The sequence below is a fragment of the Hyperolius riggenbachi genome, chromosome 2 (assembly GCF_040937935.1).
Source record: "Hyperolius riggenbachi isolate aHypRig1 chromosome 2, aHypRig1.pri, whole genome shotgun sequence".
NCBI lineage: Eukaryota > Metazoa > Chordata > Amphibia > Anura > Hyperoliidae > Hyperolius > Hyperolius riggenbachi.
This window is the reverse complement of record NC_090647.1, coordinates 155285783-155307890: the sequence shown is the minus strand read 5'-3', so window position 1 is coordinate 155307890 and position 22108 is coordinate 155285783. Positions and strand designations below refer to the sequence as shown.

Here is a 22108-nt window from a genome sequence, read left to right as displayed (position 1 = left end):
AGGCGCCGTTCCGGCGCCTTGAAGGTGAGGCTTCCCACGCGTGCTCATAGCCATTGGGCCTCAAACCCAAAAAAACGCCTGCAGCACCTGGGGTTCACAGCCGGTCTCCCATGCAGCTACTAACCAGGCCTGAAGCCGCTTAGCTTCCGCGATCTGACGAGAGCGGGCGCTTTCGGCTTAGTGTGGCCGCAGGCAAACTCCAAGGCGCCGTTTCGGCGCCTTGAAGGTGAGGCTTCCCACGCGTGCTCATAGCCATTGGGCCTCAAACCCAAAAAAACGCCTGCAGCACCTGGGGTTCACAGCCGGTCTCCCATGCAGCTACTAACCAGGCCTGAAGCCGCTTAGCTTACGCGATCTGACGAGAGCGGGCGCTTTCGGCTTAGTGTGGCCGCAGGCAAACTCCAATGCGCCGTTTCGGCGCCTTGAAGGTGAGGCTTCCCACGCGTGCTCATAGCCATTGGGCCTCAAACCCAAAAAAACGCCTGCAGCACCTGGGGTTCACAGCCGGTCTCCCATGCAGCTACTAACCAGGCCTGAAACCGCTTAGCTTCCGCGATCTGACGAGAGCGGGCGCTTTCGGCTTAGTGTGGCCGCAGGTAAACTCCAAGGCGCCGTTCCGGCGCCTTGAAGGTGAGGCTTCTCACGCGTGCTCATAGCCATTGGGCCTCAAACCCAAAAAAACGCCTGTAGCACCTGGGGTTCACAGCCGGTCTCCCATGCAGCTACTAACCAGGCCTGAAGCCGCTTAGCTTCCGCGATCTGACGAGAGCGGGCGCTTTAGGCTTAGTGTGGCCGCAGGCAAACTCCAAGGCGCCGTTTCGGCGCCTTGAAGGTGAGGCTTCCCACGCGTGCTCATAGCCATTGGGCCTCAAACCCAAAAAAACGCCTGCAGCACCTGGGGTTCACAGCCGGTCTCCCATGCAGCTACTAACAAGGCCTGAAGCCGCTTAGCTTCCGCGATCTGACGAGAGCGGGCGCTTTCGGCTTAGTGTGGCCGCAGGCAACCTCCAGGGCGCCGTTCCGGCGCCTTGAAGGTGAGGCTTCCCACGCGTGCTCATAGCCATTGGGCCTCAAACCCAAAACAATGCCTGCAGCACCTGGGGTTCACAGCCGGTCTCCCATGCAGCTACTAACCAGGCCTGAAGCCGCTTAGCTTCCGCGATCTGACGAGAGCGGGCGCTTTCGGCTTAGTGTGGCCGCAGGCAACCTCCAAGGCGCCGTTCCGGCGCCTTAAAGGTGAGGCTTCCCACGCGTGCTCATAGCCATTGGGCCTCAAACCCAAAACAACGCCTGCAGCACCTGGGGTTCACAGCCGGTCTCCCATGCAGCTACTAACCAGGCCTGAAGCCGCTTAGCTTCCGCGATCTGACGAGAGCGGGCGCTTTCGGCTTAGTGTGGCCGCAGGCAACCTCCAGGGCGCCGTTCCGGCGCCTTGAAGGTGAGGCTTCCCACGCGTGCTCATAGCCATTGGGCCTCGAACCCAAAACAATGCCTGCAGCACCTGGGGTTCACAGCCGGTCTCCCATGCAGCTACTAACCAGGCCTGAAGCCGCTTAGCTTCCGCGATCTGACGAGAGCGGGCGCTTTCGGCTTAGTGTGGCCGCAGGCAACCTCCAAGGCGCCGTTCCGGCGCCTTGAAGGTGAGGCTTCCCACGCGTGCTCATAGCCATTGGGCCTCAAACCCAAAACAATGCCAGCACCTGGGGTTCACAGCCGGTCTCCCATGCAGCTACTAACCAGGCCTGAAGCCGCTTAGCTTCCGCGATCTGACGAGAGCGGGCGCTTTCGGCTTAGTGTGGCCGCAGGCAACCTCCAAGGCGCCGTTCCGGCGCCTTGAAGGTGAGGCTTCCCACGCGTGCTCATAGCCATTGGGCCTCAAACCCAAAACAACGCCTGCAGCACCTGGGGTTCACAGCCGGTCTCCCATGCAGCTACTAACCAGGCCTGAAGCCGCTTAGCTTCCGCGATCTGACGAGAGCGGGCGCTTTCGGCTTAGTGTGGCCGCAGGCAACCTCCAGGGCGCCGTTCCGGCGCCTTGAAGGTGAGGCTTCCCACGCGTGCTCATAGCCATTGGGCCTCAAACCCAAAACAATGCCTGCAGCACCTGGGGTTCACAGCCGGTCTCCCATGCAGCTACTAACCAGGCCTGAAGCCGCTTAGCTTCCGCGATCTGACGAGAGCGGGCGCTTTCGGCTTAGTGTGGCCGCAGGCAACCTCCAAGGCGCCGTTCCGGCGCCTTAAAGGTGAGGCTTCCCACGCGTGCTCATAGCCATTGGGCCTCAAACCCAAAACAACGCCTGCAGCACCTGGGGTTCACAGCCGGTCTCCCATGCAGCTACTAACCAGGCCTGAAGCCGCTTAGCTTCCGCGATCTGACGAGAGCGGGCGCTTTCGGCTTAGTGTGGCCGCAGGCAACCTCCAAGGCGCCGTTCCGGCGCCTTGAAGGTGAGGCTTCCCACGCGTGCTCATAGCCATTGGGCCTCAAACCCAAAACAACGCCTGCAGCACCTGGGGTTCACAGCCGGTCTCCCATGCAGCTACTAACCAGGCCTGAAGCCGCTTAGCTTCCGCGATCTGACGAGAGCGGGCGCTTTCGGCTTAGTGTGGCCGCAGGCAACCTCCAGGGCGCCGTTCCGGCGCCTTGAAGGTGAGGCTTCCCACGCGTGCTCATAGCCATTGGGCCTCAAACCCAAAACAATGCCTGCAGCACCTGGGGTTCACAGCCGGTCTCCCATGCAGCTACTAACCAGGCCTGAAGCCGCTTAGCTTCCGCGATCTGACGAGAGCGGGCGCTTTCGGCTTAGTGTGGCCGCAGGCAACCTCCAAGGCGCCGTTCCGGCGCCTTGAAGGTGAGGCTTCCCACGCGTGCTCATAGCCATTGGGCCTCAAACCCAAAACAACGCCTGCAGCACCTGGGGTTCACAGCCGGTCTCCCATGCAGCTACTAACCAGGCCTGAAGCCGCTTAGCTTCCGCGATCTGACGAGAGCGGGCGCTTTCAGCTTAGTGTGGCCGCACGCAACCTCCAGGGCGCCGTTCCGGCGCCTTGAAGGTGAGGCTTCCCACGCGTGCTCATAGCCATTGGGCCTCAAACCCAAAACAATGCCTGCAGCACCTGGGGTTCACAGCCGGTCTCCCATGCAGCTACTAACCAGGCCTGAAGCCGCTTAGCTTCCACGATCTGACGAGAGCGGGCGCTTTCGGCTTAGTGTGGCCGCAGGCAACCTCCAAGGCGCCGTTCCGGCGCCTTGAAGGTGAGGCTTCCCACACGTGCTCATAGCCATTGGGCCTCAAACCCAAAACAATGCCTGCAGCACCTGGGGTTCACAGCCGGTCTCCCATGCAGCTACTAACCAGGCCTGAAGCCGCTTAGCTTCCGCGATCTGACGAGAGCGGGCGCTTTCGGCTTAGTGTGGCCGCAGGCAACCTCCAAGGCGCCGTTCCGGCGCCTTGAAGGTGAGGCTTCCCACGCGTGCTCATAGCCATTGGGCCTCAAACCCAAAACAACGCCTGCAGCACCTGGGGTTCACAGCCGGTCTCCCATGCAGCTACTAACCAGGCCTGAAGCCGCTTAGCTTCCGCGATCTGACGAGAGCGGGCGCTTTCGGCTTAGTGTGGCCGCAGGCAACCTCCAGGGCGCCGTACCGGAGCCTTGAAGGTGAGGCTTCCCACGCGTGCTCATAGCCATTGGGCCTCAAACCCAAAACAATGCCTGCAGCACCTGGGGTTCACAGCCGGTCTCCCATGCAGCTACTAACCAGGCCTGAAGCCGCTTAGCTTCCGCGATCTGACGAGAGCGGGCGCTTTCGGCTTAGTGTGGCCGCAGGCAACCTCCAAGGCGCCGTTCCGGCGCCTTGAAGGTGAGGCTTCCCACGCGTGCTCATAGCCATTGGGCCTCAAACCCAAAACAACGCCTGCAGCACCTGGGGTTCACAGCCGGTCTCCCATGCAGCTACTAACCAGGCCTGAAGCCGCTTAGCTTCCGCGATCTGACGAGAGCGGGCGCTTTCGGCTTAGTGTGGCCGCAGGCAACCTCCAGGGCGCCATTCCGGCGCCTTGAAGGTGAGGCTTCCCACGCGTGCTCATAGCCATTGGGCCTCAAACCCAAAACAATGCCTGCAGCACCTGGGGTTCTCAGCCGGTCTCCCATGCAGCTACTAACCAGGCCTGAAGCCGCTTAGCTTCCGCGATCTGACGAGAGCGGGCGCTTTCGGCTTAGTGTGGCCGCAGGCAACCTCCAAGGCGCCGTTCCGGCGCCTTGAAGGTGAGGCTTCCCACGCGTGCTCATAGCCATTGGGCCTCAAACCCAAAACAACGCCTGCAGCACCTGGGGTTCACAGCCGGTCTCCCGTGCAGCTACTAACCAGGCCTGAAGCCGCTTAGCTTCCGCGATCTGACGAGAGCGGGCGCTTTCGGCTTAGTGTGGCCGCAGGCAACCTCCAAGGCGCCGTTCCGGCGCCTTGAAGGTGAGGCTTCCCACGCGTGCTCATAGCCATTGGGCCTCAAACCCAAAACAATGCCTGCAGCACCTGGGGTTCACAGCCGGTCTCCCATGCAGCTACTAACCAGGCCTGAAGCCGCTTAGCTTCCGCGATCTGACGAGAGCGGGCGCTTTCGGCTTAGTGTGGCCGCAGGCAATCTCCAAGGCGCCGTTCCGGCGCCTTGAAGGTGAGGCTTCCCACGCGTGCTCATAGCCATTGGGCCTCAAACCCAAAACAACGCCTGCAGCACCTGGGGTTCACAGCCGGTCTCCCATGCAGCTACTAACCAGGCCTGAAGCCGCTTAGCTTCCGCGATCTGACGAGAGCGGGCGCTTTCGGCTTAGTGTGGCCGCAGGCAACCTCCAGGGCGCCGTTCCGGCGCCTTGAAGGTGAGGCTTCCCACGCGTGCTCATAGCCATTGGGCCTCAAACCCAAAACAATGCCTGCAGCACCTGGGGTTCACAGCCGGTCTCCCATGCAGCTACTAACCAGGCCTGAAGCCGCTTAGCTTCCGCGATCTGACGAGAGCGGGCGCTTTCGGCTTAGTGTGGCCGCAGGCAACCTCCAAGACGCCGTTCCGGCGCCTTGAAGGTGAGGCTTCCCACGCGTGCTCATAGCCATTGGGCCTCAAACCCAAAACAACGCCTGCAGCACCTGGGGTTCACAGCCGGTCTCCCATGCAGCTACTAACCAGGCCTGAAGCCGCTTAGCTTCCGCGATCTGACGAGAGCGGGCGCTTTTGGCTTAGTGTGGCCGCAGGCAAACTCCAAGGCGCCGTTCCGGCGCCTTGAAGGTGAGGCTTCCCACGCGTGCTCATAGCCATTGGGCCTCAAACCCAAAAAAACGCCTGCAGCACCTGGGGTTCACAGCCGGTCTCCCATGCAGCTACTAACCAGGCCTGAAGCCACTTAGCTTCCGCGATCTGACGAGAGCGGGCGCTTTTGGCTTAGTGTGGCCGCAGGCAAGCTCCAAGGCGCCGTTCCGGCGCCTTGAAGGTGAGGCTTCCCACGTGTGCTCATAGCCATTGGGCCTCAAACCCAAAAAAACGCCTGCAGCACCTGGGGTTCACAGCCGGTCTCCCATGCAGCTACTAACCAGGCCTGAAGCCATTTAGCTTCCGCGATCTGACGAGAGCGGGCGCTTTTGGCTTAGTGTGGCCGCAGGTAAACTTGAAGGCGCCGTTCCGGCGCCTTGAAGGTGAGGCTTTCCACGCGTGCTCATAGCCATTGGGCCTCAAACCCAAAAAAACGCCTGCAGCACCTGGGGTTTACAGCCGGTCTCCCATGCAGCTACTAACCAGGCCTGAAGCCACTTAGCTTCCGCGATCTGACGAGAGCGGGCGCTTTTGGCTTAGTGTGGCCGCAGGCAAACTCCAAGGCGCCGTTCCGGCGCCTTGAAGGTGAGGCTTCCCACGCGTGCTCATAGCCATTGGGCCTCAAACCCAAAACAATGCCTGCAGCACCTGGGGTTCACAGCCGGTCTCCCATGCAGCTACTAACCAGGCCTGAAGCCGCTTAGCTTCCGCGATCTGACGAGAGCGGGCGCTTTCGGCTTAGTGTGGCCGCAGGCAACCTCCAAGGCGCCGTTCCGGCGCCTTGAAGGTGAGGCTTCCCACGCGTGCTCATAGCCATTGGGCCTCAAACCCAAAACAACGCCTGCAGCACCTGGGGTTCACAGCCGGTCTCCCATGCAGCTACTAACCAGGCCTGAAGCCGCTTAGCTTCCGCGATCTGACGAGAGCGGGCGCTTTCGGCTTAGTGTGGCCGCAGGCAACCTCCAAGGCGCCGTTCCGGCGCCTTAAAGGTGAGGCTTCCCACGCGTGCTCATAGCCATTGGGCCTCAAACCCAAAACAACGCCTGCAGCACCTGGGGTTCACAGCCGGTCTCCCATGCAGCTACTAACCAGGCCTGAAGCCGCTTAGCTTCCGCGATCTGACGAGAGCGGGCGCTTTCGGCTTAGTGTGGCCGCAGGCAACCTCCAAGGCGCCGTTCCGGCGCCTTGAAGGTGAGGCTTCCCACGCGTGCTCATAGCCATTGGGCCTCAAACCCAAAACAATGCCTGCAGCACCTGGGGTTCACAGCCGGTCTCCCATGCAGCTACTAACCAGGCCTGAAGCCGCTTAGCTTCCACGATCTGACGAGAGCGGGCGCTTTCGGCTTAGTGTGGCCGCAGGCAACCTCCAAGGCGCCGTTCCGGCGCCTTGAAGGTGAGGCTTCCCACGCGTGCTCATAGCCATTGGGCCTCAAACCCAAAACAACGCCTGCAGCACCTGGGGTTCACAGCCGGTCTCCCATGCAGCTACTAACCAGGCCTGAAGCCGCTTAGCTTCCGCGATCTGACGAGAGCGGGCGCTTTCGGCTTAGTGTGGCCGCAGGCAACCTCCAAGGCGCCGTTCCGGCGCCTTGAAGGTGAGGCTTCCCACGCGTGCTCATAGCCATTGGGCCTCAAACCCAAAACAACGCCTGCAGCACCTGGGGTTCACAGCCGGTCTCCCATGCAGCTACTAACCAGGCCTGAAGCCGCTTAGCTTCCGCGATCTGACGAGAGCGGGCGCTTTCGGCTTAGTATGGCCGCAGGCAACCTCCAGGGCGCCATTCCGGCGCCTTGAAGGTGAGGCTTCCCACGCGTGCTCATAGCCATTGGGCCTCAAACCCAAAACAATGCCTGCAGCACCTGGGGTTCACAGCCGGTCTCCCATGCAGCTACTAACCAGGCCTGAAGCCGCTTAGCTTCCGCGATCTGACGAGAGCGGGCGCTTTCGGCTTAGTGTGGCCGCAGGCAACCTCCAAGGCGCCGTTCCGGCGCCTTGAAGGTGAGGCTTCCCACGCGTGCTCATAGCCATTGGGCCTCAAACCCAAAACAACGCCTGCAGCACCTGGGGTTCACAGCCGGTCTCCCATGCAGCTACTAACCAGGCCTGAAGCCGCTTAGCTTCCGCGATCTGACGAGAGCGGGCGCTTTCGGCTTAGTGTGGCCGCAGGCAACCTCCAAGGCGCCGTTCCGGCGCCTTGAAGGTGAGGCTTCCCACGCGTGCTCATAGCCATTGGGCCTCAAACCCAAAACAATGCCTGCAGCACCTGGGGTTCACAGCCGGTCTCCCATGCAGCTACTAACCAGGCCTGAAGCCGCTTAGCTTCCGCGATCTGACGAGAGCGGGCGCTTTCGGCTTAGTGTGGCCGCAGGCAATCTCCAAGGCGCCGTTCCGGCGCCTTGAAGGTGAGGCTTCCCACGCGTGCTCATAGCCATTGGGCCTCAAACCCAAAACAACGCCTGCAGCACCTGGGGTTCACAGCCGGTCTCCCATGCAGCTACTAACCAGGCCTGAAGCCGCTTAGCTTCCGCGATCTGACGAGAGCGGGCGCTTTCGGCTTAGTGTGGCCGCAGGCAACCTCCAGGGCGCCGTTCCGGCGCCTTGAAGGTGAGGCTTCCCACGCGTGCTCATAGCCATTGGGCCTCAAACCCAAAACAATGCCTGCAGCACCTGGGGTTCACAGCCGGTCTCCCATGCAGCTACTAACCAGGCCTGAAGCCGCTTAGCTTCCGCGATCTGACGAGAGCGGGCGCTTTCGGCTTAGTGTGGCCGCAGGCAACCTCCAAGACGCCGTTCCGGCGCCTTGAAGGTGAGGCTTCCCACGCGTGCTCATAGCCATTGGGCCTCAAACCCAAAACAACGCCTGCAGCACCTGGGGTTCACAGCCGGTCTCCCATGCAGCTACTAACCAGGCCTGAAGCCGCTTAGCTTCCGCGATCTGACGAGAGCGGGCGCTTTTGGCTTAGTGTGGCCGCAGGCAAACTCCAAGGCGCCGTTCCGGCGCCTTGAAGGTGAGGCTTCCCACGCGTGCTCATAGCCATTGGGCCTCAAACCCAAAAAAACGCCTGCAGCACCTGGGGTTCACAGCCGGTCTCCCATGCAGCTACTAACCAGGCCTGAAGCCACTTAGCTTCCGCGATCTGACGAGAGCGGGCGCTTTTGGCTTAGTGTGGCCGCAGGCAAGCTCCAAGGCGCCGTTCCGGCGCCTTGAAGGTGAGGCTTCCCACGTGTGCTCATAGCCATTGGGCCTCAAACCCAAAAAAACGCCTGCAGCACCTGGGGTTCACAGCCGGTCTCCCATGCAGCTACTAACCAGGCCTGAAGCCATTTAGCTTCCGCGATCTGACGAGAGCGGGCGCTTTTGGCTTAGTGTGGCCGCAGGTAAACTTGAAGGCGCCGTTCCGGCGCCTTGAAGGTGAGGCTTCCCACGCGTGCTCATAGCCATTGGGCCTCAAACCCAAAACAATGCCTGCAGCACCTGGGGTTCACAGCCGGTCTCCCATGCAGCTACTAACCAGGCCTGAAGCCGCTTAGCTTCCGCGATCTGACGAGAGCGGGCGCTTTCGGCTTAGTGTGGCCGCAGGCAACCTCCAAGGCGCCGTTCCGGCGCCTTGAAGGTGAGGCTTCCCACGCGTGCTCATAGCCATTGGGCCTCAAACCCAAAACAACGCCTGCAGCACCTGGGGTTCACAGCCGGTCTCCCATGCAGCTACTAACCAGGCCTGAAGCCGCTTAGCTTCCGCGATCTGACGAGAGCGGGCGCTTTCGGCTTAGTGTGGCCGCAGGCAACCTCCAAGGCGCCGTTCCGGCGCCTTAAAGGTGAGGCTTCCCACGCGTGCTCATAGCCATTGGGCCTCAAACCCAAAACAACGCCTGCAGCACCTGGGGTTCACAGCCGGTCTCCCATGCAGCTACTAACCAGGCCTGAAGCCGCTTAGCTTCCGCGATCTGACGAGAGCGGGCGCTTTCGGCTTAGTGTGGCCGCAGGCAACCTCCAAGGCGCCGTTCCGGCGCCTTGAAGGTGAGGCTTCCCACGCGTGCTCATAGCCATTGGGCCTCAAACCCAAAACAATGCCTGCAGCACCTGGGGTTCACAGCCGGTCTCCCATGCAGCTACTAACCAGGCCTGAAGCCGCTTAGCTTCCACGATCTGACGAGAGCGGGCGCTTTCGGCTTAGTGTGGCCGCAGGCAACCTCCAAGGCGCCGTTCCGGCGCCTTGAAGGTGAGGCTTCCCACGCGTGCTCATAGCCATTGGGCCTCAAACCCAAAACAACGCCTGCAGCACCTGGGGTTCACAGCCGGTCTCCCATGCAGCTACTAACCAGGCCTGAAGCCGCTTAGCTTCCGCGATCTGACGAGAGCGGGCGCTTTCGGCTTAGTGTGGCCGCAGGCAACCTCCAAGGCGCCGTTCCGGCGCCTTGAAGGTGAGGCTTCCCACGCGTGCTCATAGCCATTGGGCCTCAAACCCAAAACAACGCCTGCAGCACCTGGGGTTCACAGCCGGTCTCCCATGCAGCTACTAACCAGGCCTGAAGCCGCTTAGCTTCCGCGATCTGACGAGAGCGGGCGCTTTCGGCTTAGTGTGGCCGCAGGCAACCTCCAGGGCGCCGTTCCGGCGCCTTGAAGGTGAGGCTTCCCACGCGTGCTCATAGCCATTGGGCCTCAAACCCAAAACAATGCCTGCAGCACCTGGGGTTCACAGCCGGTCTCCCATGCAGCTACTAACCAGGCCTGAAGCCGCTTAGCTTCCGCGATCTGACGAGAGCGGGCGCTTTCGGCTTAGTGTGGCCGCAGGCAACCTCCAAGGCGCCGTTCCGGCGCCTTGAAGGTGAGGCTTCCCACGCGTGCTCATAGCCATTGGGCCTCAAACCCAAAACAATGCCTGCAGCACCTGGGGTTCACAGCCGGTCTCCCATGCAGCTACTAACCAGGCCTGAAGCCGCTTAGCTTCCGCGATCTGACGAGAGCGGGCGCTTTCGGCTTAGTGTGGCCGCAGGCAATCTCCAAGGCGCCGTTCCGGCGCCTTGAAGGTGAGGCTTCCCACGCGTGCTCATAGCCATTGGGCCTCAAACCCAAAACAACGCCTGCAGCACCTGGGGTTCACAGCCGGTCTCCCATGCAGCTACTAACCAGGCCTGAAGCCGCTTAGCTTCCGCGATCTGACGAGAGCGGGCGCTTTCGGCTTAGTGTGGCCGCAGGCAACCTCCAGGGCGCCGTTCCGGCGCCTTGAAGGTGAGGCTTCCCACGCGTGCTCATAGCCATTGGGCCTCAAACCCAAAACAATGCCTGCAGCACCTGGGGTTCACAGCCGGTCTCCCATGCAGCAACTAACCAGGCCTGAAGCCGCTTAGCTTCCGCGATCTGACGAGAGCGGGCGCTTTCGGCTTAGTGTGGCCGCAGGCAACCTCTAAGGCGCCGTTCCGGCGCCTTGAAGGTGAGGCTTCCCACGCGTGCTCATAGCCATTGGGCCTCAAACCCAAAACAACGCCTGCAGCACCTGGGGTTCACAGCCGGTCTCCCATGCAGCTACTAACCAGGCCTGAAGCCGCTTAGCTTCCGCAATCTGACGAGAGCGGGCGCTTTTGGCTTAGTGTGGCCGCAGGCAAACTCCAAGGCGCCGTTCCGGCGCCTTGAAGGTGAGGCTTCCCACGCGTGCTCATAGCCATTGGGCCTCAAACCCAAAAAAAACGCCTGCAGCACCTGGGGTTCACAGCCGGTCTCCCATGCAGCTACTAACCAGGCCTGAAGCCACTTAGCTTCCGCGATCTGACGAGAGCGGGCGCTTTTGGCTTAGTGTGGCCGCAGTCAAGCTCCAAGGCGCCGTTCCGGCGCCTTGAAGGTGAGGCTTCCCACGTGTGCTCATAGCCATTGGGCCTCAAACCCAAAAAAACGCCTGCAGCACCTGGGGTTCACAGCCGGTCTCCCATGCAGCTACTAACCAGGCCTGAAGCCATTTAGCTTCCGCGATCTGACGAGAGCGGGCGCTTTTGGCTTAGTATGGCCGCAGGTAAACTTGAAGGCGCCGTTCCGGCGCCTTGAAGGTGAGGCTTCCCACGCGTGCTCATAGCCATTGGGCCTCAAACCCAAAAAAACGCCTGCAGCACCTGGGGTTTACAGCCGGTCTCCCATGCAGCTACTAACCAGGCCTGAAGCCACTTAGCTTCCGCGATCTGACGAGAGCAGGCGCTTTTGGCTTTGTGTGGCCACAGGCAAACTCCAAGGCGCCGTTCCGGCGCCTTGAAGGTGAGGCTTCCCACGCGTGCTCATAGCCATTGGGCCTCAAACCCAAAAAAACGCCTGCAGCACCTGGGGTTCACAGCCGGACTCCCATGCAGCTACTAACCAGGCCTGAAGCCACTTAGCTTCCGCGATCTGACGAGAGCGGGCGCTTTTGGCTTAGTGTGGCCGCAGGCAAACTCCAAGGCGCCGTTCCGGCGCCTTGAAGGTGAGGCTTCCCACGCGTGCTCATAGCCATTGGGCCTCAAACCCAAAAAAACGCCTGCAGCACCTGGGGTTCACAGCCGGTCTCCCATGCAGCTACTAACCAGGCCTGAAGCCACTTAGCTTCCGTGATCTGACGAGAGCGGGCGCTTTTGGCTTAGTGTGGCCGCAGGCAAGCTCCAAGGCGCCGTTCCGGCGCCTTGAAGGTGAGGCTTCCCACGTGTGCTCATAGCCATTGGGCCTCAAACCCAAAAAAACGCCTGCAGCACCTGGGGTTCACAGCCGGTCTCCCATGCAGCTACTAACCAGGCCTGAAGCCATTTAGCTTCCGCGATCTGACGAGAGCGGGCGCTTTTGGCTTAGTGTGGCCGCAGGTAAACTTGAAGGCGCCGTTCCGGCGCCTTGAAGGTGAGGCTTCCCATGCGTGCTCATAGCCATTGGGCCTCAAACCCAAAACAATGCCTGCAGCACCTGGGGTTCACAGCCGGTCTCCCATGCAGCTACTAACCAGGCCTGAAGCCGCTTAGCTTCCGCGATCTGACGAGAGCGGGCGCTTTCGGCTTAGTGTGGCCGCAGGCAACCTCCAAGGCGCCGTTCCGGCGCCTTGAAGGTGAGGCTTCCCACGCGTGCTCATAGCCATTGGGCCTCAAACCCAAAACAACGCCTGCAGCACCTGGGGTTCACAGCCGGTCTCCCATGCAGCTACTAACCAGGCCTGAAGCCGCTTAGCTTCCGCGATCTGACGAGAGCGGGCGCTTTCGGCTTAGTGTGGCCGCAGGCAACCTCCAAGGCGCCGTTCCGGCGCCTTAAAGGTGAGGCTTCCCACGCGTGCTCATAGCCATTGGGCCTCAAACCCAAAACAACGCCTGCAGCACCTGGGGTTCACAGCCGGTCTCCCATGCAGCTACTAACCAGGCCTGAAGCCGCTTAGCTTCCGCGATCTGACGAGAGCGGGCGCTTTCGGCTTAGTGTGGCCGCAGGCAACCTCCAAGGCGCCGTTCCGGCGCCTTGAAGGTGAGGCTTCCCACGCGTGCTCATAGCCATTGGGCCTCAAACCCAAAACAATGCCTGCAGCACCTGGGGTTCACAGCCGGTCTCCCATGCAGCTACTAACCAGGCCTGAAGCCGCTTAGCTTCCACGATCTGACGAGAGCGGGCGCTTTCGGCTTAGTGTGGCCGCAGGCAACCTCCAAGGCGCCGTTCCGGCGCCTTGAAGGTGAGGCTTCCCACGCGTGCTCATAGCCATTGGGCCTCAAACCCAAAACAACGCCTGCAGCACCTGGGGTTCACAGCCGGTCTCCCATGCAGCTACTAACCAGGCCTGAAGCCGCTTAGCTTCCGCGATCTGACGAGAGCGGGCGCTTTCGGCTTAGTGTGGCCGCAGGCAACCTCCAGGGCGCCGTTCCGGCGCCTTGAAGGTGAGGCTTCCCACGCGTGCTCATAGCCATTGGGCCTCAAACCCAAAACAATGCCTGCAGCACCTGGGGTTCACAGCCGGTCTCCCATGCAGCTACTAACCAGGCCTGAAGCCGCTTAGCTTCCGCGATCTGACGAGAGCGGGCGCTTTCGGCTTAGTGTGGCCGCAGGCAACCTCCAAGGCGCCGTTCCGGCACCTTGAAGGTGAGGTTTCCCACGCGTGCTCATAGCCATTGGGCCTCAAACCCAAAACAATGCCTGCAGCACCTGGGGTTCACAGCCGGTCTCCCATGCAGCTACTAACCAGGCCTGAAGCCGCTTAGCTTCCGCGATCTGACGAGAGCGGGCGCTTTCGGCTTAGTGTGGCCGCAGGCAATCTCCAAGGCGCCGTTCCGGCGCCTTGAAGGTGAGGCTTCCCACGCATGCTCATAGCCATTGGGCCTCAAACCCAAAACAACGCCTGCAGCACCTGGGGTTCACAGCCAGTCTCCCATGCAGCTACTAACCAGGCCTGAAGCCGCTTAGCTTCCGCGATCTGACGAGAGCGGGCGCTTTCGGCTTAGTGTGGCCGCAGGCAACCTCCAGGGCGCCGTTCCGGCGCCTTGAAGGTGAGGCTTCCCACGCGTGCTCATAGCCATTGGGCCTCAAACCCAAAACAATGCCTGCAGCACCTGGGGTTCACAGCCGGTCTCCCATGCAGCTACTAACCAGGCCTGAAGCCGCTTAGCTTCCGCGATCTGACGAGAGCGGGCGCTTTCGGCTTAGTGTGGCCGCAGGCAACCTCCAAGGCGCCGTTCCGGCGCCTTGAAGGTGAGGCTTCCCACGCGTGCTCATAGCCATTGGGCCTCAAACCCAAAACAACGCCTGCAGCACCTGGGGTTCACAGCCGGTCTCCCATGCAGCTACTAACCAGGCCTGAAGCCGCTTAGCTTCCGCGGTCTGACGAGAGCGGGCGCTTTTGGCTTAGTGTGGCCGCAGGCAAACTTCAAGGCGCCGTTCCGGCGCCTTGAAGGTGAGGCTTCCCACGCGTGCTCATAGCCATTGGGCCTCAAACCCAAAAAAACGCCTGCAGCACCTGGGGTTCACAGCCGGTCTCCCATGCAGCTACTAACCAGGCCTGAAGCCACTTAGCTTCCGCGATCTGACGAGAGCGGGCGCTTTTGGCTTAGTGTGGCCGCAGGCAAGCTCCAAGGCGCCGTTCCGGCGCCTTGAAGGTGAGGCTTCCCACGTGTGCTCATAGCCATTGGGCCTCAAACCCAAAAAAAACGCCTGCAGCACCTGGGGTTCACAGCCGGTCTCCCATGCAGCTACTAACCAGGCCTGAAGCCATTTAGCTTCCGCGATCTGACGAGAGCGGGCGCTTTTGGCTTAGTGTGGCCGCAGGTAAACTTGAAGGCGCCGTTCCGGCGCCTTGAAGGTGAGGCTTCCCACGCGTGCTCATAGCCATTGGGCCTCAAACCCAAAAAAAACGCCTGCAGCACCTGGGGTTTACAGCCGGTCTCCCATGCAGCTACTAACCAGGCCTGAAGCCGCTTAGCTTCCGCGATCTGACGAGAGCGGACGCTTTCGGCTTAGTGTGGACGCAGGTAAACTCCAAGGCGCCGTTCCCACGCCTTGAAGGTGAGGCTTCCCACGCGTGCTCATAGCCATTAGGCCGCAAACCCAAAAAAAAAGCCTGCAGCACCGGGGGGGTTCACAGCCGGTCTCCCATGCAGCTACTAACCAGGCCTGAAGCCGCTTTGATTCTGCGATCTGACAAGAGCGGGCGCCTTCGGCTTAGTGTGTCCACAGGCAAGCTCCAAACTTTTGTATAATACTCGCAGCTTGAGAAGGGCCAAAAACATTATCAAAAACAACACTCACCCTGGAAATGCCTTGTTTGAGCTCCTTCCATCAAGTAAACGTTTTAGATCAACCCGCACACACACAAACAGACTGAAAGACAGCTTTTTCCCAAACTTGATAAACTCTGAATCCTCTCTGAAATAATTAACAATGTGTACAAATTGTTTAAACATCTGTAATACCTGGCATACTTGTATAATTTCTTCTCTTCCTTGTTACTATCACTATGTTCCCTATATGCACCGTGGGGTTGTCATGAAAAGTAATTTTGTTGTGTTACACAATGACAATAAAGTGAATTGAATTGATTCAGACTGTACTGCAGCTATCTAGATGATTCAGACTGTACTGCAGCTATCTAGATGATTCAGACTGTACTGCAGCTATCTACCTGAGGAGCAGGTGATAACTAACCTAAGGGCCCCTCACCAGGACTAAGCTCCCTGGTGAGGGCAGGAGAGTCAGACTAGCCAGTTTGGCAACACACGGGCAGATACAGCACAAAAACGGAGGGGTAAGCCAGTCGGCAACCAGATCAGATAGGCAAAGGCACAGAATCACAAGACAGGAGAGTAGTCAAGGCTAGCAGAAGGTCATAACAAATAATACAATTCAATTAGTACTTTAAGCTATCAACAGAATCTGTCTAAGGGCTGGTGCACACCGAGCGGCATTTTCAGCGTTTCTGCAGCCGCTTGCGGCTGTGGATACGCTTGGTCAATGTATCTCAATGGGGTGGTGCACACCAGAGCGGGAGGCGTTTTGCAGAAACGCATACTCCCGGGGTGAGGCATTTTTTGGATTGTGGATGCGTTTCTGCCTCAATGTTTAGTATAGGAAAAACGCAAACTGCTCTGAAAAACAGCAGTTCAGAGCGGTTTTGCAGGCGTTTTTGTTACAGAAGCTGTTCAGTAACAGCTTTACTGTAACAATATCTGAAATCTACTACACCAAAAACGCTTCACAAAACCGCAAAATGCTAGCTGAAACGCTACAGAAAAATAACAAAAAGCGTTTCAAAATCTGCTAGCATTTTGCGGATCTGCTAGCGTTTTTTGGTGTGCACCAGGCCTAACTGTGGATCCCCAGCTCCTGCTGGTTCTAGCACACTTTCGGGTCTGACTATGGTCTGAGTGCTAACACGTAGCGAATGCAACAGCAGACAAGGAACAACTGACAGGCCTGCCCTATATATATTGGGAGCGCTCTAAAGCCACGCCCCAGTCACTCAACCAATCCTGATCAGTGTTGGAGTCAGCTGACCGGCTGATCAGCTGACTCCCCTTCTGTATGCATAAAGATCCTGTCTGTGTGCGCGCGCGTAGAACTTAGTCTGTGTGCCGGTGAAAGAGTAGGCAAAGATCCACCATGCGACGAAAGCTACTGGCTGAAACGCGGGGACAGCCGCCATGCCACTCGGCGCTGCCGCGGCTTCCCTCTCATTCCCCACTAACCCAGGCACCAGTCCATCCTGTCCCCGCACGACGGAACCCGCCGGCTGGAACGCGGAGATAGCCGCCATGCTACTGCTTGACGCGGCGGCATCTCCGCAATCCTTTACAAATCAGAATTCTGTTCTTTGCTGACACAAATCGTTACACTTATTAGTTGTAAGGTATTTTATTATATTATTTTTTGGCAAAGTACTTTGGCTAAGGTAATCCAAATTTACGTTAGCAGCCCGTCGCGCTCCTACCAAAGGGTGCCGCACCAGAAGGTAACTCAAAATTACATTATCAGCCCGTCGCACTCCTACTAAAGGGTGCCAGACCAAAAGGTAACTCAAGATTACATTATCAGCCCGTTGCTCTCCTACCCCAGGGCTCCGGATCAAAAGGTAACTTAAAATTGCATTATCAGCCCATCGCGCTCCTACCACAGGGTGCTGGACAAAAAGGTAACTTAAAGTTACATTATAAACCCGTCACGCTCCTTCCACAGGGCGCCGGACCATACGGCAATGAGTATGACAAACACAACCCTATTTGGGCATATTTGAGTATGAATTTTTGCATGATGCGCATGCGCTAACACAAAGTTTTCTTTACGCCACCTAATGCATGCGCACAGGATGTAATGCCTTATGGCATAACATGCTATAACAATCAAAATTAGGTCAGCAGCCCGTCGCACTCCAACTCCAGGGCTCCAGACCACAAGGTAACTCAAAATTCCATTATCAACCTGTCGCGCTCCTACAACAGGGGCCGGACCACATGGCAGTGAGAATAATCTAACACAAGTCAAACAATGACAGACGTACAATTACTTTGCTTGTTGTTATGTTTTGACACCAGATTACTATCGAGTGTGACCATGTTTCAGGGCCATATACAGTTACGCTCTGTCAGTCAGTTGTAAATGGGGGTGATAAATGACTTTGGGTACCTCTCCCATTTGTAGTGCTGCAGCACACCAAAAACCTCTAGCAGATCTGCAAAACGCTAGAGGTTTTTGAAGCAGATTTCAGAGCGATTCTAGGCATGTTTTCTACGAATGCCTAGCGTTTTTTGTGTAGCAGATTACAAATACTGTTACAGTAAAAGCTGTTACTGAACAGCTTCTGTAACAAAAACGTCTGGAAAACCGCTCTGATCTAGCATTTTTCAGAGCCGGTTTCCACTTTCCTATACTTTAACATTGAGGCAGAAACGACTCAGAAATCTAAAAAATGCTGCAGCCCGAGTTTGTGGAAAAAACTAACCGCTCTGGTGTGCACCATCCCATTCACTTTCATTAGCCAAGTTTTTTTTTTCCCCTGCAAGTATTTTAAAGAGCACTTCAGAACCGCTCTGGTGTGCACCAGCCCTTACAGGATGTATTCTCTGCAGAATCCTGCACCCAGCCTCCAATACTGCAGAGTGACCAGGAACTGCTTTCCATTCCTCCCTCTTCCCCAGTCTTCATCCAGACTAGAAAAGCAGTGAAAAGCACCACCTGAGAGGGCATGAGCCAGAGACTCCCAGCATCCTCTATTTATACCGATCTGAGTATTGTGAGGTCATCAGGTAATCCCAGCATTCTCTATACCCAGCTGTGCATTGTAAGGTCATAACGTAATCCCAGCATCCTCTATCTCTACCCAGCTGAGTATTGTGACGTCATCAGGTAATACTAGCATCCTCTATCTTTTTTTTCCTTCAAAAGATGTGCTAGTTCTTATTTTCGGGGAGGTCTTATATATGGTTAGGGTAGCAAGATCCCCATTCCCCCACCACCACTTTACCTTTTGATGACCCCCTCCTCCATAAAGTCCCATCCACGCTCTTCACTGTACCAGTAATTCAAACCGCAGGACAGCAGTAAACTGGTGATTTCCCCACTGATGCTTTGTTTCCTGTTGGCCCCGTTCCCCATTGCCCGCTGTCATAATTCAAACTGCTGATCAGCTGTAAACTGCAGCTAGGGCAGCTAGTTACACTGTAACAGCACTTCCATGAACAGGAAGTAAATAGAGATTTCACTTCCTGTACACGGAAGCGCATCCGTCCTCAACGATCAGGGGGGTCCCTTATGGGCAGTTCCTCCGTTTGCGGAGGAATGCTAGCACATGGGAGACCTTCCTGGAGCAGTCTGAGGACCTTAAGGTTAGATTATTGGATAGAGGATACAAGTCAAATGTAATCCAGCAAGCATTTTCTCGGGCAGCTTCAAAAGAGAGGGCCTCACTGTTACTGCATAAGAAAGAAAACAATCAAAACTGTGCCCACAAGAGGTTTTTTATGCATTTTTCCTATTCGCCAATGTTTCATCAGATAAAACAGGCAATAGATAGAAATTGGTGGATCATCCAACAAGACAAGACACTTTGTTCAAAGAGCATGTCCCGCCCTTGTGTCTCATACAAACGGGCTCCTAACTTGAAAGATAGACTGACACACAGTGAGTTTATTAGCCCACAGTCTCAAACCTGGCTAGGTTCCAATCGCCCAAAGGGCAATTTTAAATGTCAGAGGTGCTCATGTTGTAACTTTTTGGAACTGGGTAGCACCTTTACCCACGGTGGACGGACGTGTAGGATCAAACAGTTCATAAATTGCAGAACTAGAGGTCTGGTCTATGCATTGTTGTGCCCTTGCCAGCGTATTTACGTTGGTGAGACTACAAACATGCTTAAAGACCGTTATCAGGCCCACTGCCGGTCAGTCCATAGTGGGGTGGGGTGCCCCAGAGTGATAGAACATATTCGAGCAGCTCATGACAGTGATGTGACTAAGTTAAGGTTTTTGGGACTTGAACAGGTTAGACGAGACAGGAGGGGCGGTGATTGGCATCGAAAACTCCTACAAAGGGAAAGTTTTTGGATATCATACTTTGATGCGGTGGGACCTTTAGGACTTAATGAAAAGAATAATTTAGCAGTATTTATCTGATTAAGGTGTTTATATTTTAATCTATTTTTAATTGTATTCCCTTGCATAGTGGTCACCCCTATATGAACCTATACCCTTCTTCTTTTTCTAGTTACAGGATTGCAGTCGGACAGTCCATTTCTGTGGGGTGGTGAGTATTTAATTTGCATATGCATATATACTGGTTAATATTGTTTGTTACAGTTTGACTATCATTGGTCCATCTCCCCCCCACATGGATGGACTTTATACGACGTTCTATGGTATGTGTAGCTAGTTTTAATGTATTGGTTTCAATTGTGGATTAGGATGGAGCAGTTGCCTGATATATGTCGCTTCCATTATGAATTTATAGAGTGGTCTTAATACATATGGCCACTAGATGGCAGCGACATCTGCATTTGGTTTATAGCGTTTTTAGCGTAGTTACATTGTCCTCTAGGGGCTATTTTTTGGATGGCTTTTTCATTGTCAGCCATCGAGGCGTCCCTTTGGACGCATACGCTATGCACATCCTGTTTTACGAGTGCGGGCAAGTGCCCTTACTATGACGCGGACGCGTCCTTATTGTACGCATGCGTCAGGAGTAGCGACTTCCGGATATGACGCAATGACGCCTTCCGGTATTTGCATTCCACCAAGTGGAAGCCTTCACTTTTACCATTTCCTGGAATCACCCGGCGTGCGTTCCAGGTACGGATGGCGCGCTTTTTGGGCTAATGCAGGGCAGCTGCTCCACCTGGAAGGGTAAGAGTCTATTTAAGGGGTGATTCACTTAGGGGTGGGTGTCCTGATGATGCGCCACAGTATGTGACGGCGCGAAACAGCTGTCGACCTCCCCACCAGCCTTGTACCTCTCTCTATCCTGTATGGAATATGTAAAGTATGCCTTTTTAGAAATTGAATAAAAGTGAAGTTTTATTAAGGGATGTGCACAGCCCTCTTTTTCTACCTGTTGGATCCGGAAGCGCTGTTACAGTGTAACTAGCTGACTTAACCGCAGTTTACCGCTGATCAGCGGTTTGAATTATGACGGAACGGGGCCAGCAGGAAATAAAGCAGCAGTGGGGGAATCACCTGTCCTGCGGTTTGAATTACCGGTATGTTGGCAGGCAGTGAAGAAAGAGGATGCGTCTTTCTGGAGGAGGGGGGGGGGGGGTCAGTAGGAGGTAAAGTGGCAGTGGTGGAAGGGGGGCAGACGGACGGGACTTGCACAACCACTAGGGCTTATTTTAGGGGTAGGCCTTATATTTCGAGCATGCTAGGAATTTGGGATTGGTCTTATTTTAAAGGGAAGGCCTACTTTCGGGGAAACACGTTTTTTTTTTCAGATTTTTGCCGCACCTAGGTTTAGAGGGCACAAATCTGAAAAAAAAAAAAAAACTACTAAACCTGTAGCGTCTATGGTCCAGGGGCATTGTATGGGTCCTTTTCTTTCCAAACTGTCTCTAGCTAAGCTACACTGACCCCTGCTGCTCCAGTAACTACCCTACATTAACCCTTATTGCCCCACCAGCTACACTAACTACTCTACACTTACTCCTGCTGCCCCATTACCTACATTATACTTACTACCGCTGCCCCCCAAAACCTACACTAAGCTACAATGCCCCCACTACCTACACTAAGCCACAATACCCCCACTACCTACACTAAGCCACAATGCCCCCACTACCTACGCTAAACTACAATGCCATCCAACCTACACTAAACTACAATGCCTGCCCCCACTACCTACACTAAGCTATAATAACCTCCACTACCTACACCACTAAGTCACAATGCCTGCCTCCAACATGTACACACATGCATGTCTCATACTCACCAATCCTAGGGGAGAGGCATGCTGCTGGGCTGCTTTTGATCCTGGGCTAATGGTGATGGTGTCCCGGGTCCCCTGCAGTCCGGTCTGTCCGTGCTGTGCTGGCATCTGTGGCAAGTATGCCTCCTGGAGCTGGAGCCGCTGAAAGAACTGGAATCACGTGGGCAACTCCAGCTGATGGCCCATGTGACTCAGAGCTGCTAATGTCCTCCGCCGCTGATGTCTTCCAGAGGGGCGATAGTGACACAGACCCACCGATGTCCTCCACCGCCGATGTCCTCCACTTTCCTGATGGTGGTAGAGAAGAAGGGACATTGCTGGTGCCACATGCCATTCCGAAGCCGATGCAAGTACCGGAGTCACGTGGGCAGCTCCAGCTGATGGCCCACGTGACTCCAAGCCACCAATGTCCGCCGCCACCGCCGATGTCCTCTGCCGCTGACTTCCTCCTGCCCAAGCCACTGATTTCTTCTGACGTTCTCTGCTGGCGGTAGCAAAGCAGGAACGTCGCTGATGCCAAATGCCTGCCGCCTGCCGAAGCTGCTACAAATTTCGGAGTCACGTGGGCAGCTCAGCTAAAAGACCACGTGACTCTGAGCTACCGATGGCTGCCGCCGCCCATGTCCTCCACCGCTGATTTCCTCTTACCTGACCCTCCCAAGAACTTGAAGACGCCAGTCAATGCCACTCCACACCAGCCAGCAACACAGGGCACACAGAGATCAAGAGACCCGAACAAGAAACCCGGAGAAATACTGCCACTTTCATGTGGAAATCCCCTGATCCATGGGCGCCCCCTGGCGGTCATAGCGCTAGTGGCGGGGAGGCTGCTGTTCGGGGGCATATTGCATGGTGAGAGGGGGGCGATCGCTGCTGGGGATGGAGGAGGGGTCTTTGGCAGACACATGTAATGCCACTTGGAGCCTCCATGGGGCGGTG

At 56.9% G+C, this 22108-nt stretch overlaps 42 non-coding genes and 31 pseudogenes across 42 annotated transcripts; all 73 read right to left on the bottom strand.

The window, feature by feature from the left end:
- Positions 1–75: 75 nt before the first annotated feature.
- Positions 76–194, bottom strand: LOC137556170 (5S ribosomal RNA). The gene has a single exon (XR_011028830.1). It is a non-coding gene; the product is annotated as a 5S ribosomal RNA (ribosomal RNA).
- Positions 195–277: 83 nt separating this feature from the next.
- Positions 278–396, bottom strand: LOC137547740 (5S ribosomal RNA; annotated as a pseudogene).
- Positions 397–479: 83 nt separating this feature from the next.
- LOC137547651 (5S ribosomal RNA) lies at positions 480–598 on the bottom strand (annotated as a pseudogene).
- Positions 599–681: 83 nt separating this feature from the next.
- LOC137548529 (5S ribosomal RNA) lies at positions 682–800 on the bottom strand (annotated as a pseudogene).
- Positions 801–883: 83 nt separating this feature from the next.
- LOC137548259 (5S ribosomal RNA) lies at positions 884–1002 on the bottom strand (annotated as a pseudogene).
- An 83-nt stretch (positions 1003–1085) lies between these two features.
- LOC137549062 (5S ribosomal RNA) lies at positions 1086–1204 on the bottom strand. Its single transcript, XR_011026774.1, has one exon. It is a non-coding gene; the product is annotated as a 5S ribosomal RNA (ribosomal RNA).
- Positions 1205–1287: 83 nt separating this feature from the next.
- LOC137556169 (5S ribosomal RNA) lies at positions 1288–1406 on the bottom strand. Its single transcript, XR_011028829.1, has one exon. It is a non-coding gene; the product is annotated as a 5S ribosomal RNA (ribosomal RNA).
- An 83-nt stretch (positions 1407–1489) lies between these two features.
- LOC137549051 (5S ribosomal RNA) lies at positions 1490–1608 on the bottom strand. The gene has a single exon (XR_011026773.1). It is a non-coding gene; the product is annotated as a 5S ribosomal RNA (ribosomal RNA).
- Positions 1609–1691: 83 nt separating this feature from the next.
- LOC137553339 (5S ribosomal RNA) lies at positions 1692–1807 on the bottom strand (annotated as a pseudogene).
- An 83-nt stretch (positions 1808–1890) lies between these two features.
- LOC137556168 (5S ribosomal RNA) lies at positions 1891–2009 on the bottom strand. Its single transcript, XR_011028828.1, has one exon. It is a non-coding gene; the product is annotated as a 5S ribosomal RNA (ribosomal RNA).
- Positions 2010–2092: 83 nt separating this feature from the next.
- On the bottom strand, positions 2093–2211 carry LOC137549039 (5S ribosomal RNA). The gene has a single exon (XR_011026771.1). It is a non-coding gene; the product is annotated as a 5S ribosomal RNA (ribosomal RNA).
- Positions 2212–2294: 83 nt separating this feature from the next.
- LOC137556167 (5S ribosomal RNA) lies at positions 2295–2413 on the bottom strand. Its single transcript, XR_011028827.1, has one exon. It is a non-coding gene; the product is annotated as a 5S ribosomal RNA (ribosomal RNA).
- An 83-nt stretch (positions 2414–2496) lies between these two features.
- Positions 2497–2615, bottom strand: LOC137556165 (5S ribosomal RNA). Its single transcript, XR_011028825.1, has one exon. It is a non-coding gene; the product is annotated as a 5S ribosomal RNA (ribosomal RNA).
- An 83-nt stretch (positions 2616–2698) lies between these two features.
- On the bottom strand, positions 2699–2817 carry LOC137549027 (5S ribosomal RNA). The gene has a single exon (XR_011026770.1). It is a non-coding gene; the product is annotated as a 5S ribosomal RNA (ribosomal RNA).
- Positions 2818–2900: 83 nt separating this feature from the next.
- On the bottom strand, positions 2901–3019 carry LOC137548475 (5S ribosomal RNA; annotated as a pseudogene).
- Positions 3020–3102: 83 nt separating this feature from the next.
- On the bottom strand, positions 3103–3221 carry LOC137557932 (5S ribosomal RNA; annotated as a pseudogene).
- An 83-nt stretch (positions 3222–3304) lies between these two features.
- On the bottom strand, positions 3305–3423 carry LOC137549016 (5S ribosomal RNA). Its single transcript, XR_011026769.1, has one exon. It is a non-coding gene; the product is annotated as a 5S ribosomal RNA (ribosomal RNA).
- An 83-nt stretch (positions 3424–3506) lies between these two features.
- On the bottom strand, positions 3507–3625 carry LOC137556164 (5S ribosomal RNA). The gene has a single exon (XR_011028824.1). It is a non-coding gene; the product is annotated as a 5S ribosomal RNA (ribosomal RNA).
- Positions 3626–3708: 83 nt separating this feature from the next.
- LOC137549005 (5S ribosomal RNA) lies at positions 3709–3827 on the bottom strand. The gene has a single exon (XR_011026768.1). It is a non-coding gene; the product is annotated as a 5S ribosomal RNA (ribosomal RNA).
- Positions 3828–3910: 83 nt separating this feature from the next.
- LOC137556163 (5S ribosomal RNA) lies at positions 3911–4029 on the bottom strand. The gene has a single exon (XR_011028823.1). It is a non-coding gene; the product is annotated as a 5S ribosomal RNA (ribosomal RNA).
- Positions 4030–4112: 83 nt separating this feature from the next.
- Positions 4113–4231, bottom strand: LOC137555223 (5S ribosomal RNA). The gene has a single exon (XR_011027919.1). It is a non-coding gene; the product is annotated as a 5S ribosomal RNA (ribosomal RNA).
- Positions 4232–4314: 83 nt separating this feature from the next.
- LOC137558454 (5S ribosomal RNA) lies at positions 4315–4433 on the bottom strand (annotated as a pseudogene).
- An 83-nt stretch (positions 4434–4516) lies between these two features.
- Positions 4517–4635, bottom strand: LOC137548994 (5S ribosomal RNA). The gene has a single exon (XR_011026767.1). It is a non-coding gene; the product is annotated as a 5S ribosomal RNA (ribosomal RNA).
- An 83-nt stretch (positions 4636–4718) lies between these two features.
- LOC137556162 (5S ribosomal RNA) lies at positions 4719–4837 on the bottom strand. The gene has a single exon (XR_011028822.1). It is a non-coding gene; the product is annotated as a 5S ribosomal RNA (ribosomal RNA).
- An 83-nt stretch (positions 4838–4920) lies between these two features.
- Positions 4921–5039, bottom strand: LOC137548983 (5S ribosomal RNA). The gene has a single exon (XR_011026766.1). It is a non-coding gene; the product is annotated as a 5S ribosomal RNA (ribosomal RNA).
- Positions 5040–5122: 83 nt separating this feature from the next.
- On the bottom strand, positions 5123–5241 carry LOC137558961 (5S ribosomal RNA; annotated as a pseudogene).
- An 83-nt stretch (positions 5242–5324) lies between these two features.
- Positions 5325–5443, bottom strand: LOC137556895 (5S ribosomal RNA; annotated as a pseudogene).
- Positions 5444–5526: 83 nt separating this feature from the next.
- On the bottom strand, positions 5527–5645 carry LOC137548506 (5S ribosomal RNA; annotated as a pseudogene).
- An 83-nt stretch (positions 5646–5728) lies between these two features.
- On the bottom strand, positions 5729–5847 carry LOC137558778 (5S ribosomal RNA; annotated as a pseudogene).
- An 83-nt stretch (positions 5848–5930) lies between these two features.
- On the bottom strand, positions 5931–6049 carry LOC137548970 (5S ribosomal RNA). Its single transcript, XR_011026764.1, has one exon. It is a non-coding gene; the product is annotated as a 5S ribosomal RNA (ribosomal RNA).
- Positions 6050–6132: 83 nt separating this feature from the next.
- On the bottom strand, positions 6133–6251 carry LOC137556161 (5S ribosomal RNA). Its single transcript, XR_011028821.1, has one exon. It is a non-coding gene; the product is annotated as a 5S ribosomal RNA (ribosomal RNA).
- Positions 6252–6334: 83 nt separating this feature from the next.
- On the bottom strand, positions 6335–6453 carry LOC137556160 (5S ribosomal RNA). The gene has a single exon (XR_011028820.1). It is a non-coding gene; the product is annotated as a 5S ribosomal RNA (ribosomal RNA).
- Positions 6454–6536: 83 nt separating this feature from the next.
- On the bottom strand, positions 6537–6655 carry LOC137557931 (5S ribosomal RNA; annotated as a pseudogene).
- Positions 6656–6738: 83 nt separating this feature from the next.
- Positions 6739–6857, bottom strand: LOC137556159 (5S ribosomal RNA). The gene has a single exon (XR_011028819.1). It is a non-coding gene; the product is annotated as a 5S ribosomal RNA (ribosomal RNA).
- An 83-nt stretch (positions 6858–6940) lies between these two features.
- LOC137555394 (5S ribosomal RNA) lies at positions 6941–7059 on the bottom strand. Its single transcript, XR_011028081.1, has one exon. It is a non-coding gene; the product is annotated as a 5S ribosomal RNA (ribosomal RNA).
- Positions 7060–7142: 83 nt separating this feature from the next.
- Positions 7143–7261, bottom strand: LOC137548958 (5S ribosomal RNA). Its single transcript, XR_011026763.1, has one exon. It is a non-coding gene; the product is annotated as a 5S ribosomal RNA (ribosomal RNA).
- Positions 7262–7344: 83 nt separating this feature from the next.
- On the bottom strand, positions 7345–7463 carry LOC137556157 (5S ribosomal RNA). The gene has a single exon (XR_011028818.1). It is a non-coding gene; the product is annotated as a 5S ribosomal RNA (ribosomal RNA).
- An 83-nt stretch (positions 7464–7546) lies between these two features.
- Positions 7547–7665, bottom strand: LOC137548947 (5S ribosomal RNA). Its single transcript, XR_011026761.1, has one exon. It is a non-coding gene; the product is annotated as a 5S ribosomal RNA (ribosomal RNA).
- An 83-nt stretch (positions 7666–7748) lies between these two features.
- LOC137556156 (5S ribosomal RNA) lies at positions 7749–7867 on the bottom strand. Its single transcript, XR_011028817.1, has one exon. It is a non-coding gene; the product is annotated as a 5S ribosomal RNA (ribosomal RNA).
- An 83-nt stretch (positions 7868–7950) lies between these two features.
- Positions 7951–8069, bottom strand: LOC137548935 (5S ribosomal RNA). Its single transcript, XR_011026760.1, has one exon. It is a non-coding gene; the product is annotated as a 5S ribosomal RNA (ribosomal RNA).
- Positions 8070–8152: 83 nt separating this feature from the next.
- Positions 8153–8271, bottom strand: LOC137558960 (5S ribosomal RNA; annotated as a pseudogene).
- Positions 8272–8354: 83 nt separating this feature from the next.
- On the bottom strand, positions 8355–8473 carry LOC137556894 (5S ribosomal RNA; annotated as a pseudogene).
- Positions 8474–8556: 83 nt separating this feature from the next.
- On the bottom strand, positions 8557–8675 carry LOC137548505 (5S ribosomal RNA; annotated as a pseudogene).
- Positions 8676–8758: 83 nt separating this feature from the next.
- LOC137548924 (5S ribosomal RNA) lies at positions 8759–8877 on the bottom strand. Its single transcript, XR_011026759.1, has one exon. It is a non-coding gene; the product is annotated as a 5S ribosomal RNA (ribosomal RNA).
- Positions 8878–8960: 83 nt separating this feature from the next.
- Positions 8961–9079, bottom strand: LOC137556155 (5S ribosomal RNA). Its single transcript, XR_011028816.1, has one exon. It is a non-coding gene; the product is annotated as a 5S ribosomal RNA (ribosomal RNA).
- Positions 9080–9162: 83 nt separating this feature from the next.
- LOC137556153 (5S ribosomal RNA) lies at positions 9163–9281 on the bottom strand. Its single transcript, XR_011028814.1, has one exon. It is a non-coding gene; the product is annotated as a 5S ribosomal RNA (ribosomal RNA).
- An 83-nt stretch (positions 9282–9364) lies between these two features.
- Positions 9365–9483, bottom strand: LOC137557930 (5S ribosomal RNA; annotated as a pseudogene).
- Positions 9484–9566: 83 nt separating this feature from the next.
- Positions 9567–9685, bottom strand: LOC137556152 (5S ribosomal RNA). Its single transcript, XR_011028812.1, has one exon. It is a non-coding gene; the product is annotated as a 5S ribosomal RNA (ribosomal RNA).
- Positions 9686–9768: 83 nt separating this feature from the next.
- Positions 9769–9887, bottom strand: LOC137556151 (5S ribosomal RNA). Its single transcript, XR_011028811.1, has one exon. It is a non-coding gene; the product is annotated as a 5S ribosomal RNA (ribosomal RNA).
- Positions 9888–9970: 83 nt separating this feature from the next.
- On the bottom strand, positions 9971–10089 carry LOC137548912 (5S ribosomal RNA). The gene has a single exon (XR_011026757.1). It is a non-coding gene; the product is annotated as a 5S ribosomal RNA (ribosomal RNA).
- Positions 10090–10172: 83 nt separating this feature from the next.
- LOC137548901 (5S ribosomal RNA) lies at positions 10173–10291 on the bottom strand. The gene has a single exon (XR_011026756.1). It is a non-coding gene; the product is annotated as a 5S ribosomal RNA (ribosomal RNA).
- Positions 10292–10374: 83 nt separating this feature from the next.
- Positions 10375–10493, bottom strand: LOC137556150 (5S ribosomal RNA). The gene has a single exon (XR_011028810.1). It is a non-coding gene; the product is annotated as a 5S ribosomal RNA (ribosomal RNA).
- Positions 10494–10576: 83 nt separating this feature from the next.
- On the bottom strand, positions 10577–10695 carry LOC137558971 (5S ribosomal RNA; annotated as a pseudogene).
- An 83-nt stretch (positions 10696–10778) lies between these two features.
- On the bottom strand, positions 10779–10897 carry LOC137549339 (5S ribosomal RNA; annotated as a pseudogene).
- Positions 10898–10981: 84 nt separating this feature from the next.
- On the bottom strand, positions 10982–11100 carry LOC137547540 (5S ribosomal RNA; annotated as a pseudogene).
- Positions 11101–11183: 83 nt separating this feature from the next.
- LOC137558541 (5S ribosomal RNA) lies at positions 11184–11302 on the bottom strand (annotated as a pseudogene).
- An 83-nt stretch (positions 11303–11385) lies between these two features.
- LOC137552171 (5S ribosomal RNA) lies at positions 11386–11504 on the bottom strand (annotated as a pseudogene).
- Positions 11505–11587: 83 nt separating this feature from the next.
- Positions 11588–11706, bottom strand: LOC137559076 (5S ribosomal RNA; annotated as a pseudogene).
- Positions 11707–11789: 83 nt separating this feature from the next.
- Positions 11790–11908, bottom strand: LOC137548108 (5S ribosomal RNA; annotated as a pseudogene).
- An 83-nt stretch (positions 11909–11991) lies between these two features.
- On the bottom strand, positions 11992–12110 carry LOC137548503 (5S ribosomal RNA; annotated as a pseudogene).
- An 83-nt stretch (positions 12111–12193) lies between these two features.
- On the bottom strand, positions 12194–12312 carry LOC137548889 (5S ribosomal RNA). Its single transcript, XR_011026754.1, has one exon. It is a non-coding gene; the product is annotated as a 5S ribosomal RNA (ribosomal RNA).
- Positions 12313–12395: 83 nt separating this feature from the next.
- LOC137556149 (5S ribosomal RNA) lies at positions 12396–12514 on the bottom strand. The gene has a single exon (XR_011028809.1). It is a non-coding gene; the product is annotated as a 5S ribosomal RNA (ribosomal RNA).
- An 83-nt stretch (positions 12515–12597) lies between these two features.
- LOC137556148 (5S ribosomal RNA) lies at positions 12598–12716 on the bottom strand. The gene has a single exon (XR_011028808.1). It is a non-coding gene; the product is annotated as a 5S ribosomal RNA (ribosomal RNA).
- Positions 12717–12799: 83 nt separating this feature from the next.
- Positions 12800–12918, bottom strand: LOC137557928 (5S ribosomal RNA; annotated as a pseudogene).
- An 83-nt stretch (positions 12919–13001) lies between these two features.
- Positions 13002–13120, bottom strand: LOC137556146 (5S ribosomal RNA). The gene has a single exon (XR_011028807.1). It is a non-coding gene; the product is annotated as a 5S ribosomal RNA (ribosomal RNA).
- Positions 13121–13203: 83 nt separating this feature from the next.
- Positions 13204–13322, bottom strand: LOC137548877 (5S ribosomal RNA). The gene has a single exon (XR_011026753.1). It is a non-coding gene; the product is annotated as a 5S ribosomal RNA (ribosomal RNA).
- An 83-nt stretch (positions 13323–13405) lies between these two features.
- On the bottom strand, positions 13406–13524 carry LOC137548866 (5S ribosomal RNA). Its single transcript, XR_011026752.1, has one exon. It is a non-coding gene; the product is annotated as a 5S ribosomal RNA (ribosomal RNA).
- Positions 13525–13607: 83 nt separating this feature from the next.
- Positions 13608–13726, bottom strand: LOC137558407 (5S ribosomal RNA; annotated as a pseudogene).
- Positions 13727–13809: 83 nt separating this feature from the next.
- Positions 13810–13928, bottom strand: LOC137548854 (5S ribosomal RNA). The gene has a single exon (XR_011026750.1). It is a non-coding gene; the product is annotated as a 5S ribosomal RNA (ribosomal RNA).
- Positions 13929–14011: 83 nt separating this feature from the next.
- On the bottom strand, positions 14012–14130 carry LOC137547825 (5S ribosomal RNA; annotated as a pseudogene).
- An 83-nt stretch (positions 14131–14213) lies between these two features.
- LOC137556893 (5S ribosomal RNA) lies at positions 14214–14332 on the bottom strand (annotated as a pseudogene).
- An 84-nt stretch (positions 14333–14416) lies between these two features.
- On the bottom strand, positions 14417–14535 carry LOC137548502 (5S ribosomal RNA; annotated as a pseudogene).
- Positions 14536–14619: 84 nt separating this feature from the next.
- On the bottom strand, positions 14620–14738 carry LOC137552626 (5S ribosomal RNA; annotated as a pseudogene).
- Between the last annotated feature and the right edge of the window lie 7370 nt (positions 14739–22108).